The sequence below is a fragment of the Penicillium daleae genome (assembly GCF_028827525.1).
Source record: "Penicillium daleae strain IBT 16125 chromosome Unknown utg000005l_segment0_segment0, whole genome shotgun sequence".
NCBI lineage: Eukaryota > Fungi > Ascomycota > Eurotiomycetes > Eurotiales > Aspergillaceae > Penicillium > Penicillium daleae.
The window spans coordinates 46,098-61,870 of NW_026623153.1; positions in this window are offsets into that span (position 1 = coordinate 46,098).

Below are 15,773 nucleotides of genomic sequence, written 5' to 3' on the forward strand. Positions count from 1 at the left end.
AAGTAGGACTGAAGCTTGGTTGATTGTATTGAATCTTGCTTGTATGTCTTGAACATGATTTTTGTAGAGAAAACAGGGCTTATTTATAATCAATCTTTATCAAACCTCTTTTGCATGTGATCGTTCTAGATCCTAGATCTAGATGCATGATGATCTCATGCAGACAGATAGTGATCTCATGCAGTAGCTGTTTGATCGGTGGTTGCTTGATTGTACGATGTCATTGATCGTAGTGATGATGTAGATCGTATACAATAGTATACGTCTTCTACGATATCATTGACCGTAGTGATGATGGTATAGCGATGTCATTGACCGTAGTGATGATGGTATAGCATAAAGCTTATAGAGATTCAGCCATCTTGTATAGGCCTTATGAATCTGGCTTGATATGCTGCATGGCGGTCTGGCTTGATAACATCCTGCCCTATATCTCACACCCCCCCGTAATCTTTATACTATAGTGCAGATAGCAGTAGAGTATAGAGATTAGTATAGAGTAGATAGGATCGATATATATATATACTGCTATAAGATAGCTAGATATATATCTTCCTAAATCTCAATCTCACAGGGTTAAGTGGTTCCTTCCGCATTCGCGTATAGAGTATGGAAAAACCTATTTAGGTGAAAACCATACTCGAAGGTATCCATGATATTATATATCAAATTGGATATATATATAGCTAGATCTCATAGAGATTAGCTAGATTCTTCAGGTCTTCAAATATTTCTCTTCTGACATTTTTAGTCAGGAAATCTGCTAATTGCAGTTTAGTGGGGACGTATTGAACATCGACCCTTTCTTGTTTGACCTGATCTCTGATATAGTGATATTGTATATCAATATGCTTCGTCCTTTTGTGAAATTCAGGGTTTTCGGCTAGCTTAATAGCTGCCTTATTATCCACTAATATAGTAGGCTTGCTAGGCGTATAGCCTAGGCCTAATCTATCGTTTAGATAGTTGAAGAGATTAGCTAGATAAATAGCTTCTCGTATAGCTTCTTTCATAGCCATATATTCGGCCTCGCAGGTAGATAGAGCTACTGATTTTTGTAGCATCGAATTCCAGCTCACTATATTATTAGTGGCTAGATCTCCAGATAGGCTAAATATATAGCCAGTAGTGGATTTTCTACCATCGATATCGCCTGACCAATCAGCATCAGAGTAGCCTTTTATATATAGGTCATTCCCTGTGCAATCGTAGTGTAGGCCTAGATTTGGCCGATATTGTAGATATTGCCATATCTTCTTTAATTCAGAGATATGTGATTGGTCAGGATTGCTCATATATCTTGAGCAATAGGCAACTGGATAGGCTATATCAGGCCTAGTCTTTAGGCTGGTATAAAGTAATGAGCCAATCTCTTTTTGATAGAGATTAATAGTTTGCTCTGAAGCTTTTGATTGATTTTTTCTTAGGTGGATCCCTGCTTCACCCGGCGTTTTCTTTGGCCGTTTGCTAGTAGTAGCAAATTTTGACAAGATCTTTGATATATAATCATTTTGATCGATAGTTATCGATTGATCTTGATAATTCAGGCTGATATTATTGCCTAGGAAGGTGGCTAATTCGCCTATCTCTTCCAATTGGATATACTGCCTAGCCGCAGTAGCTAGCTTATTTATATAAGCTAGATCTTTGTGTATAATGATTATATCATCAACATGTGTGATGATAATGGCCTGGGTTTTGCCATTTATATATATTCCCTCGTCGATAGGAACTCTATCGAATCCGAGGTTCGCGATAGCCTTTGTAAAGAATTCAGACCAAAGCCTTGGTGCTTGCTTTAGGCCATATAGGGCCTTCTTTAGATAGCAGCACTTATTTTGATGATCTTTTGGCCTATATAGGCCAGTTGGCAAGATAGTATATATATCACTATCGATATCAGCATGTACGAATGCGTTTTTAACGTCGTATTGCCTGATATGCCATTTTTTATTCATCGCGATTATCAGCAATATATGCCAGGTTTCTGTTCTGGCAGTAGTAGAGAAGGTTTCTAGGAAATCAACACCTAATCGTTGATTAAATCCTTGTATAACCCATCTAGCCTTATAGCGAATCGTTTTGTTCGCATTAGTAATATAATTAGCCTGGATGCCTGTGGCATTCTTTATAGGCTTCTTTTTGAATACCCATCTGCCCCTAATAGGTGTTACACCAGGGGGTATATCAACGATTTCATAGGTTGCCTGATCTATCAGGCTTTGATTTTCGTCCTGACAGGCCCTATACCACTCATTCCTTTCAGCTGATTGCATAGCTTGATCAAAGGTAGAGGGTTCTTGATCAGTTCCTGCCGATAATATATAATCGGTAGGCTGATCGTTGATAATAGTCTTTATAAAATCTCCTAGTAGCGTATCTGATATAGTATATATATCTTCGCTATCTTTGGTAGATTTTAATGATGGGATTTGGATCTCTATCTTATGAGACGGATCCGCTGCTATAGCAGCTTCCTTACTAGCAGTTTGCTTAGTAGGCTTACTAGCTGATTTGCTAGTTTCTTTACTAGCTGATTTGCTAGTAGATAGGCTAGTAGATTTGCTAGTATATCTAGCAATCTTCTTTTTGATAGGGTTTGCTGCTTGTTTAGCAGATCTTTTCTTGATTCCTGGTTCCTGATTGGCTAGATCAGATTGATTCTTCAGGAATCTACCTTCTAAGATAGTAGGGTCTCTTGACCAAACTGTCTTCTTCTGCTTCAGATCATATAGCTTATAGTGCTTCTGCTCACTATAGCCAATAACAATAGCTATAGATTTTCTTGGCGATAGCTTGCTAGGCAGGTTTTTGTTTGTATGATAGTAGGCAATAGATCCCCAGGTCTTTATATGCCTGATAGCAGGTAAGCGCTTGTGATATATCTCATAGGGTGATTTGAACCCTAGAGCACTGTGTGGGGTTATATTATATAGATAGGTAGCAGCCAATAAGGCTTCTCCCCACATATCTTCTTTTAATCCTGATTGGATTAATAAACATCTGACCTTGTTCATAAGTGTCAGGTTTATGCGCTCAATTAGGCCATTTGGCTCTTTTGTATAGATAGGCGTAGTTCGGTGTATAATACCGTATCTTCCTAATAATATATGGAAGTTATCATTCACGTATTCAGTACCGTTATCGGTAAATATCTCTTTGATCTTCTTATTAAGCTGGTTTTCAACCAATTGCTTATATAAGGTAAATTTCTTAATAGCTTCGTCTTTTGATCGAAGTAGAGATATATGTAGATATCTTGATGTTTTATCAAGAAACGTGATGTAGTAGCGATAGCCATTATAGGTCTTAGGGCTAATAGGCCCTCCAATATCGCTATGTATTCTTTCGCCTATGCCGTATTCGGCAGCAGAAGTAGAAGATTTATTGATCTTCCTGTCATATTTTGACTGTATGCATATTTCGCATATATCTTGCATATAATCTCTTATCTCAGTATCAGATAGAGATATATCGGCCTGGCTTAGTAGCCTTTGTAGTGGTATTAGGCCTATATGGCCTAATCTATCATGCCAAAGTTTTAAACTAGTAATATTGCTAGTACTTTGGATAGATTGATCTTGATCGATTTTTTGATCAGAATCTACCTTATGTGGCTTTGTATGCATCACATATAGGGTAGTTCGATATAGATTATCTTGCTTATGCCCAATCAGCATAATATTTCGATATTGATCGAAAATAGTGGCCTTTTCTCTATTAAATAGAGATACTGAATTTTTCAGTGCATGTGTGCTTAATATATTGATTCCCAATTGTGGGACATAGAGCACATTAGTCAATTTATAGACTAGATTGGTATTTGTCTGGAAGATAATATCTCCAGCAAGATCGATAGATAATCTTTGTGCATTTCCCCACATGACAGTTTTATTAGTTTTATATACACTATCAAACAAATCCAATTTAGATACTGCACATATAGTGGCAGCTGTATCAATAATGAAAATCACTTTTGTAGTAGAAAGATCTGAATTTATCAGATTATATGCACTTTCTATAGTGATATCAGAATTGGTTTCTTGGTTTGTTTTGATAGGTAGATAAATTACCTGATCGGTTTCATGCGAGAACTCATCGCAGAGTGAGAGACTTCTTGGTGTATTCACCATAGATTCATTACTCAGATTTGAGTAGTCTCTTATCAGGTTTTGATCATCAAAGATTGGTAGGCCATGCCTGATTGGCTGTGCCTCTGTCATGGGTATATCAGATTCTATCTGATAATCTGATCGATAGTCAATTGGACTAATCGGTGTATAACAGATATCACCGTCAAGATCAATTGGATCATTAGCCAATAGGCTAGTAGGCAGTAGGTTGCTAGCCGAGGTTTCTTGATGTTCAGCTTCTGCGGGGTAATCTGTCACATGACTAGTGACGTGGATTTCTTCCTCGTCAGATTGCTCATTGAGCATTGCTGTGATCATCTTCTTTTGTTGATTAAATCTTTGATTATTTTGATTGGATCTAGGCCAATTTGCCCTAGGTATCCAATTAGCTGGTCTGCCAGAAGGATGCAGATACCAGCAATCTGCTACTGTATGGCTTCGCATATTACAATGCGTACAGTATTTGCCAGAATTTGACAATTTTTTCCATGGTTTTTTGCTAATTCGACGATTTTGATTAGCCTGACGATTTTTTGAATAGTGCTTTACCTGATGATTAGGCTTGCGATGAGCCTGATATTTGTTCTGTCGATTAGGCTGATGGCTATCAGCTATGAAGATTTGTTCGCTTGATTGAATATGACCACGCGATTCGTCAATCAGATTGGCGAATAACGATTCAATCGTATAAGAATCAGAGTCTCTGCGAAGAGATTGAATAATATTTTGAATAATCGGTGCGTATGATTGGTCAAGATTGTTGAGAACCCATGCGAATACGATTTGCTTTGGGAAATCGATTCCTAGGCTTGCCAGTTCGATTAGCAGGCGTCTTATCTCAGTGAGATAATCATGCATGCTATCGAAATCGCCTAATTGACTATTGAATAGGCTTTTCAACACAAGGAATTCGGTAGTAAAGCCTTTAGGTCGATATTGGGTAGCCAAGGTAACCCATGCTTGGTAGGCCGATGTGGTATCTCCTAACCAAAAGAGTGGGCCATCTTTGCATGATAGCTTGATTGATGATAGAGCGTCTCGATTCATCTGATCAATAGTTTTGAATTTATCAGATGGAATAACTAGCTCATTTTGGCCTATCTCAGCAGGGCTAGTAGATCTTGTAGGTCTACCAGATCTTCTTCCTGACCAAATCGCAGTATTTCTGCAATCAGGTGATCGTTGATCAGGTGGTAGAGCAATTGCTTTTTCATAAGACCAGTGTTGATTAGGAATCTGGCCTTGCTGAATAGCAGGAAGCTTTGTGTAATCATGTAGAATCGCATCGATCAGTCTCTCTTGATCAAGAATTGCCTTGATTCGGATAGACCAGGCAACATAATTTCCTTCTCCTTTGAGAGGATCGATATTGTGTTTGTTGATCATTTTGAGTTCAAAAAACTTGATTGAATATTTGAAAAATGATTGTTTTTGTCAAGAAAGTTGAGATTTCTTAGTTTTCGTATAGAGAAGTAGACGCGACCGGTAAAAATCGAGTATAAATTTTTGAAAATAAGAAGTCGGAGGAGCTTTTTGTTTCTCTTTAAGAGAGAGAAGTTTCTCTTAAAAGTAAAGGATTCTTCGTTGAAGATAGAAGATTGAAGAAGTGGTATAAGCCGAATTGAAGTAGGATCAATTCGGGCTCATAACCTGTGAGCAAGCGATGCTGCGCAGGTTGGGTAAAGAGGAAGATAAATTAAAGATGATTAAATAAGATCGATTGATCTTTCTTCCTCTTGATTGAATAGGAAGGATAAGTTCAATTCGGCTTAGAATCATAAAGATGAGAGAAAAGTAAAGTAGGACTGAAGCTTGGTTGATTGTATTGAATCTTGCTTGTATGTCTTGAACATGATTTTTGTAGAGAAAACAGGGCTTATTTATAATCAATCTTTATCAAACCTCTTTTGCATGTGATCGTTCTAGATCCTAGATCTAGATGCATGATGATCTCATGCAGACAGATAGTGATCTCATGCAGTAGCTGTTTGATCGGTGGTTGCTTGATTGTACGATGTCATTGATCGTAGTGATGATGTAGATCGTATACAATAGTATACGTCTTCTACGATATCATTGACCGTAGTGATGATGGTATAGCGATGTCATTGACCGTAGTGATGATGGTATAGCATAAAGCTTATAGAGATTCAGCCATCTTGTATAGGCCTTATGAATCTGGCTTGATATGCTGCATGGCGGTCTGGCTTGATAACATCCTGCCCTATATCTCACAATAGCCTTGTTAAGCTCCACTATCTCTACCGTACGATTAGAAGGTTGAAATATCTATTAGTACTACTCTTCTAGCTAGTTAAAAAGATTATTAACGGTAGAAGATATTTAGTCGGGCTCTGCTAATTCTGATTATACGGGGGGTATAACAGCAAAGTAGTAAGAGTAAGGCCCTTAGCGATAGAAACGTTAGCAGGTAATAGGACGAGTATACTTCTTTAGGAGCTCTTAGGTAGAGAGAGTAGAAGAAGGAGAATTAGATATTTAAGAAGAAGATTAAGTAAGCTATTAATATTGAACTCGCTAGTGCTCCTTTATTCCTTTCGTCGTACGACAGATATATCCGTATAAGGGGATACGCTAGTATTAAATGCTATCTTGATAGAGAGGAAGAAGATTAAAAGGCAGGGGCTAATAAGGGATCAGGTTATGATTAAAGGTAGATAATAACTAGGGCTAGAGAGTAGGAAGGTATTTATAAATCTGCGTAGCCGTACGAGGGCGAAGAGAATAAGGAGAATAGCGAAGATAGGTTATAACTTGACTAATTCGTACGGCTGATTAGTAGTAGTAACAAACTAGAATAGGAATAGAGGGAAGAGGGGTAAAGAGCTCTTGAGTAAGGGAGGGAATATTAGTCTCTATATTCAAATATCAAAATTAGTAGTAACTAGAAAGTGCTAGGAGATAAACAGAGTATAGGTTTATATTTAGGGGTCGTACGAGAATAATTGCCTTCTAAAAAAATTTAGTGTAGGTCTAATTAGGAAAAGTAGGCCCTCCCGGTCGTACCCTATTAAAAAAGATTTAGAGTTTAGGCAATTTAGGGTTAAATCGTACGACTGCTATAAGTAACTGTAGAAGCTAAAAGTCAGACTAGATATAGATTATATATAAACTTAGAATACCTGAAATTTTCAGATTAATCGTACGAAGAAAAGTGCTTGCAGTTAGGTCAGGAAAAGAGGGTGTAGTGAGGGTAGTAGGTCTAAATTCTACCTATATATAAGGCCTCTACACTGCTATACAGTGACCCTCACTGTACTAGGTCCCTTAGGATAGGAACTATCAACTTATGTGGGGTCTTCCCGCAGATAACTAAGCCGCTACCATCTTTTCCCCGGAAGATCACCTTCATGACTACTACATTGATTTATATTGATCCTCAACGATCTCGTATTGAACTGCCTATATTAGCCGGAGACTACTCAATACTCCAAGATAACCTCGGATATTCTTGATTGCTTTATATGATATTTACTATGTACCTCGTGTTATAAATTCTGTTTGCTTTCCTAGCTAAATTGAACAAGTTTGATATCTCTTTTGATTCATGAGTAGATTTCTTTGGCATACCTGATCATACTCTTCTTTTAGTCTAATTAGCCGATATCTATTTCTCTTATAATAGTCTTTCTTCACCTGCTTATAACATATATATCCTTTTGTGTGCAATCGGATTTTATAATCACTACCTAAAATCTAATAGTTATGAGCCCGAGCTTCTGCTAAGGCCTCTAACTAGTCAATCAATCCCTTCTTGTCTTATTTTTATCTTATCTATCTCTTACTTTCGTCTTAAAAGTGATAGATTCAACCGATCTTCGAGCTATATAGCTCAACTACCTACTTAAAACCCACGTATACTAGGTACCCTAGATTACTACTATTAAAGACTACGCACTAGCGAATAGTGTGTAGAAGTATATTGATCTAGACTAATCCGATCCTGCTACCCCGCCGCAGGAACCTACAAAACCCTAATTTGCTAATCTTACTAAAGATCCCGCTAACGTTCCTATACGGCTGATTAATCTTATATCCGACTAATTAGCTATCTATAAGATATTACTAAGTAAGTACGAATTATCAAGATTAGACTATCTTCGCTATCTTCGATTAATCGAATCTCTTAAACAAGATATTCGATTATCTCTTATATTAGAAGGACGGTAGATCGTTAATAGCCTATTAGCACACGAAGCTATTATCAAACTTCGAGCTATATTCGTACTATCCGACTAATCAAAGAACCGACAAATCTAACGTGATTAGGATAGTATTAAACGCTAAACGCTACTAACTAAATTATCTTATCTTGCTATATAGGGATAGAAGTGGATTATTAGCTAATTAGAAGGCGAGAAAGCCGGAATTGCCTACTTTAAAGACCTACTATCTCCTATATACGATTTCTTAGAGACGATTTAACTAAGCGATCAAGGTTTCTATACCTTTTAGTATAATATAATCCTCTAGGGCTTAAAAAAGCCTACCCTAACAGAGTTAGTTAACCTATTTATTAACTAATACCGGCTAATTAGCTCTTCTACTAGGCGACTAATTACCTATCCGATCTATTAGGGACGAGATATAGAAGACGAGTCGAATATTGTAAAGCCGCCTACTAATCGAAATTGCCCTTACGGATTTAAGTATAGATTCGATAAGTGCTGATATATTAATCTAAAGATCAGGCTAAAGGGTTAGAAGCTAGATTAGGTAATCGAGAAGATCTTTAAAGATCTATACGAATCGTTATATACCTTTAAGACCGTATATAATTATACGATTAAGAGACATTAATTAAACGACTCTAACTAATTAGATCTAACTAGAGATCAAGATCTAGCTAGAGATCGAGATATATTTTTAGCCTATATTCCGAAGAAGGAGGCTAAAACTCTCTTTCGAGATAATGACCGGTTAGCTATAAGTATAATTAGGATCTCTGCTAAGCGAAGTAATGCCTAGTGCTATAATACCGGAGCCTTAATTTATGTAACGAATAACAGATCTCTACTACAAAACTATAGGTCTATCGTGTCCTTAGTTATAGTTAGAAATACCGAAACTATTATCCTCGGCTATAGAGACCTTAAAGTCGCCCTAACTAAGTCTCTTGACGGTACTACTTTTCCTTTAAAGCAAGTTGCTTACTGCCCTAGATTCTATATTAACCTGATCTCTATAGAACGTGCTGCTAGTATAGGAATCTATCTAAACGGTAGAAAGAATCTGCTAGAAGAAGAGGACGGAACGCCTATCTACGAATTAAATCCAAAATCAGGTATTTACCTAATTAAATAGGACGAATTAGCAATTACTAGCGAACTAACTGCTAATTATATTACCCTATCGTTATATACAAAAAATTAACTTAATAGGACGATAGACTAATAGTATCGTCGCCTAGGCTATATAGGAAAAGAGATCTTATCCTATCTACCGGATCACTCATCAAATATCTCTGTTAGAGATATATCTTCACTAATTAACTACTACGAGGCCTGTAAATTAGCTAATTCGCCCTGCTAAATCTCTCGAGTACCTATATAGTACAGTCGCCCGTTCGAATCGCTGTACTAGGATCTTATTTATTTCGAGCTATCTTTAGCTAAAACCTTATATCTTTCTTACTCCGTTGACCCTGTCACTAAATATCAACTAGTAGAAGATCTTTCCTCTAAGACCGATTCGTTATAATCTCTCTATAAACAAATTAATTTCGTCTAAACCTAATTCAACCTACGCGTCCTTATAATATATTTAGATAACGAGAGATCTCTATCTAAATTCTTTGATCAAGATGCTAGATCACGTGGTAATAACCTAGAAACTACACCGCCCTATTAACCTAACTAAAACGGCTACGCTAAACGATATAGTGTATCAATCTCTAAGATAGCTAGGTAGATAACTATCGATTCAGGCCTACTAAGCTATCTTTAGCCTAAGGTAGCTAAAACTGCTATCTTTATATAAAACCATATTCCTTATCGATCGATTAGCTAGTAATCTCCGTATAAAGCCCTTGCTACCTATCTTGGTGACAAAGTACTATATTAGCTTTAGATAAAGCCTGATCTCTTAAATATACGAATTTTTGGATATAAAGCTTACGTACGTATTAACAAGCTACTAAGATTAGCTAAGCTAGTACTACGTATAGCTATCGGCTATCTAGTAGGCTATAAAGCATATAATATCTAGCGTATTTAGATTCCTACTAACCGCTGTATTATTCGCGTACGTGATGTCTAATTTAATAAGCAAGAATTCTACGACTCCTCTCTATCTAATTAGAGAATTCGTATATACGAAGAATCTAATCTCTCTTAGCTAATTAGAATCCTTGACGATAAAGAAATCATTCAAATCCTTAACGATATCGATATTCTAATTACTATTGACTAATCAGATTGTATAGCAAGACCTAGGGGGTAGAAGTAATACTACGACTACTAATTTCGATCTTGCTATACCTTCTTAATTAGATTCGCCTTATATTTAACTCGATTCTCCTATTGATATTTAACTCGATTCTCCTGTTGATTTAGACGAAATCCTTAGTGATTAACTAATTATACTACTACTCGATCCAAAATCAGACGATTCTATAGCCGATTTAGACTAATCTAACTAATCTCTCGATAATCCTAACTAATTAGGAACTTAGGAGCAACTATTTGTCTTGATTGATAATATAAACTTCGATCCTTCTAGCTATGAACCTCTTTCTATGCTAATTAAACGCCCTCGATCTAATTCTGATATAAGCCGAGACCAAGATAAGGTGAAAAGACCTTACTTTAGCCTTATAACCTTTCTATAAGCCTTCTCGTCTTATTAGATAAAACAACTAAAGATTCTTATCTCGTCTATTCCTCCTGTACTACCTAGCTATAACTAATTAGCTAGTCACCCTTTCGAAGAACAATTTCGCTAAGCTATATAAGTTGAATTCAATAAACTCCTTAATATATATATATTTGAACTAATTAGTGCAAACTATATCAGATTTATATATTAGGCAAATTGCAAAGATCTTGACTAATCAGATTACCCGCGTTATCAATTTATCAAGATACGATAGGTCTTTGCCTATAAATCCGATAAATCAGGCTATCTTACGCGCTTTAAAGCTAGATTATGCGTACGCGGAGATACGTAAATCCCTGATAATCAAGATATATATACTAGTACTCTTGCTGCTAGAACCTTTCGTATACTAATAGCAATTATTACCTAATTTAATCTTAAGACCTTTTAGATAGATATAGTTAACGCTTTCCTAAATAGTACTCTTAAAGAGGAAGTTTATTGCTAATATCCTTAAGGAATAGGACGAAAATCGATAGTTCTTTGCCTATATAAGGTAGTATATAGCCTACGAATTGCTAGTAAGAGATAGGAGGATGATATTAAAGAGCTGCTCCTCTTACTTAGATTTAGACCGTATCCTGATGACCCTGCCCTTTATACTAATAATCGTATAGTGATTATAGTATTTGTTAACGACTTTCTAGCCGCCTACTATAAAAGTAAGAGTTTACACGCTTACTAGATTAAAGATCTTCTCTTATAGCGATTTAAGATAAAAGATTGTAGTGAACTTACTCAATTTATTAGGATTCGTGTTATTAGAGATCGTCTAAAAAGAAAGACATAGCTTAGTTAGGCAGCCTATATCGAAAAGATCGCTACTAAATTTAATCTTCTTAATAGAAAGCCTCTAAGAACCCTACTTTTAACTAATTATAAGCTAGATCTAGTAATAGGTTAATTAATTGATCTAAAGATCGTTAAATTATATTAACAAAAATACGGATTAACCCTTTTCGCGGCTGTTTAGACGAGACTAGACACCGTATTCGCTAATTAGCTACTAGCTTAATCGCTTACTCGGTGTAACGAGAAGTATCTAGCTACTACTAATCATCTTATCTCCTACCTATATAGAACAAGATACCTAGCAATCTGCTTTAGAGATAGCTAACTAGATAGCTAGATCTTCACTATTTTATCCGATACGAGCTTCGCTAATAATTATAACAGAAAAAGCTCCGAAGGATTTCTCTTCTGCCTATTCGGTGGACTAATTGATTAGAGATCTCGTAAGTAGAAGACGATCACTATGTTAACGATAGAAGCCGAACTGCTTGCAATTAGTCATACTACTAGGCAGCTATATTAGATAAAGCAGCTATTTTCATTTATCTAATTCGATACTAAGTAGTTTGATTCGCTAGATTGCGATAATAAGTAAACTGTCGACCTACTAAATCGCGAGAAATCAGTATTTCAGACTAAACTACGCTATATAGATATTTATTAGCTTTGGATTCGGCAAGAAGTTCAGGCTAAGCGGTTAACAGTTAAATAGGTCAAGACGACTGAAATGCTAGCAGATGGTCTCACAAAACGATTACCAAGCGAAAAACACTATAAATTCGTTAGACAACTAGGCATAGAAGTATCTCCCTTATCCTAGATCTTACCTTTTGTCTCATTCAGCTCTCAATTTGCTCTTGCTTTCGTCTCATATCGAGAGCTGAGGGGGTATATCAACTTATGTAGGGTCTTCCCGCAGATGACTAAGCCGCCACTATCTTTTCCCCGGAAGATCACCTTTATAACCACTATATTGATTTATATTGATCCTCAACGATCTCGCATTGAACTGCCTATATTGGCCGGAGACTACTCAACACTCCAAGATAACCTCGGATATTCTTGATTTCTTCATGTGATATTTACTATGTACCTCGTGTTATAAATTCTGTTTGCTTTCCTAGCTAAATTGAACAAGTTTGACATCTCTTTTGATTCATGAGTAGATTTCTTTGGCATACCTGATTATACTCTTCTTTTGGTCTAATTAGCCGACCTCTATTTCTCTTATGATAGTCTTTCTTCACCTGCTTATGACACATATATCCTTTTGTGTGCAATCGGATTTTATGATCACTACCTAAAATCCAACAGGAACTAAATTGAATTAGATTAGTATGTGGGTTATGTGATTCTAATAGGGTAGGCAAGAAGTAGTAGAAGATAGAAGAGAAGATAGAAGAGAAGAAGGAAGGGATACGTGTATATAAGAAGGAAGGGGGTGGTTGAATTCGTAATTAATCGGCGTGACGGGCTTGGCAGAAATCAGGCAGAAATCAGGCCCTAGGTGGTGCGAGCAGAATTCCCAGGTGGTGCCAACAGTCGCCCCCATAATTAATAGTTACTTTAAGGGTTAGTATCTCTCCTTACGTATATACCTCGATCTTCTTGCTAAGATTATCCTTAGCAATAGCTTACGTTACGTCCGAGATACTTCGCACTTGCGACGTTAAATTTTGCGCTATAGTGTTAACGTTATCGGTGAGATCCTTCTATTTTCCTTCGATATTATCTATCTTAGCTTGACCTCCTAGGGTACTATTGGTACCGACCTTACGCGCGACCTTACTAACCTCGAAAGCAAACGTGTTGAGACAGTCTACTATACCGTTAATAGTACTCTTTAGATTAAGTATCTTGCCCTACACGTTAGTAGTAATCTTTATAGTTAAATCGCCCTTAGCGATAGCCGTAGTAACGTCTATAATCTCACGTACCTAAGTAGTTAGGTTGTTAGCTATACGGTTAACGTTCTCTATAAGGTCTTTCTATGTGTCTTTAATATCATTCACGGTAGCCTAGCTACCTAGTACACTATCGGTACCGACCTCCTTGGCGATCTTAGTAACTTCCTACGCGAACTAGCGTAGTTAGTCCACTATAGAATTGATGATATTCTTAAGCTCGGCAATTTCTCCTCGGCAGTTAGCTTATACCTTCTACGTTAGGTCACCCTTAGCGACGGCTTTAGTGATAGTAGCGAGATCACGTACTTGCGTGGTTAGATTATTAGCTATAGTATTAACATTGACCGTAAGTTTATTCTATATACCCTAGATACCTTCAATTTGAGCTTAACCTCCTAGTATACCTTCCGTACCGATATCTCGCGCGACTCGTGTGACTTCCGTAGCGAATATCCCGAGTTAATCCACTATAGTATTAATCGTCTATTATAGTTCCAAAATTTCACCCTAGGCGCGACTTTCGATCTTCTAACTCAGATCACCGTAGGCGACGGTAGTTATAATAACCGTAATTTCTCGCACCTGATCCGTTAGGTTCTTAGCTATGATATTAACGTTCTCCGTGAGCTCCTTCCAGATACTATTAACACTAGTAATTAAGCTTGACTACCGAGTATACCCTCCGTTCCGACCTCGCGAGCGACTCAAGACACTTCGCTACCAAAGACTTGCAGTTAGTCCATCATAGTATTAATCGTACGTTTAAACGTAATAATTTCCGGGTCTATCTCCAAGGGGTAGATCTAGACCTTCATAGAGAGATCACCGTTAGCGACTTACGTAATAATGCCGCCGATTTCTCGTAAGGCTTTTTAGAAGGCCTCGTTAGCCTGCTAGTGCTTCTAGAGCTCCCGTTCGAGCAGAACGATATCCTCGTTTTCGACCTTAGTAAGCGTACGGCGGGTATACTCCTCCTACTTCTGCAACTCGTCGCGAACCTACTGTTACGAACCTCGAGGCGCGGGGAGGCCGCAGCTAGTTGAGGGGCAACCGAGATCCAATCAACCCCTGGACGCATTGCATTAGCGTCATCACGTGCAACTCCTAACACCCAGGCGTCCCCTCAAGGGCCACGGGTAAAACATTCAGGCAGGGAGCCACAAACGGCCTGTGCCTAACCATGACATCGTATACCCGCTTATACGCTCGGACGGTTAGAAGGACGCCAGGAACAGCCGCACGCACAATCAACACGTGATCCCCGAACGGTAGATACTGGGTGGGTCTTGGCACTAAAGGACGGGTAGATCATCTACTATAGATCTACGACCTATCTACTACAGCATCTACACCTATACGAAGGACTGGATATATAAGGACACTCATTCAGCATCATGTATTTAGTTCTTCGCGATCAATTACACATTGTTACTTGGTTACTACCTTTAGTACTTTGCACTTCACAGTTCACCTTCAAGACAACCCAACCTACAAGTAGGGGAGCTCACTCAGTAGCAATACTTAGTGACTGACTTACTTGGCGCGCACTTCTGGCACGTTCTGCAAGATACTCGACAGGATCTATTCCGCAGTAAGGCTTTGCGAAGCAACGGTACGATTGAGAGATACTCTTGGAATCCGCAGTGGAACTAGGCACGTATAACCCTTTGAAGCTCTACTCACAGTGACCAGTCGGCTACGCGTAACACCTACGCTATAATATCCTTCTAGAAGCTAATCTCCTCGGCTTGCTTTTGTATATGATTGCGGAGGATGCTGATGTCTTCTTCGCGCACCGCATGTGTTGCGCCGGTCTTATCCTCCTCGTCGGTTTCGTCTTCGTTAAGGTCTCTAACCGGGGCGGATAGTTAGGGTAGATAAGGGAAATTTTCTTCAGGGCCCGACAGGGTCCGCTGTTACCGGACAGGTTGATTTAGTATTTGCTGCTATATAAGGTAATAAGAAGAGTCAGAACCTTAACCGGAAGAGATCAAGCCCGACGGTCCACAAAAAAATCAGGGTCCTTCTCGTTAGCTCCGATAGC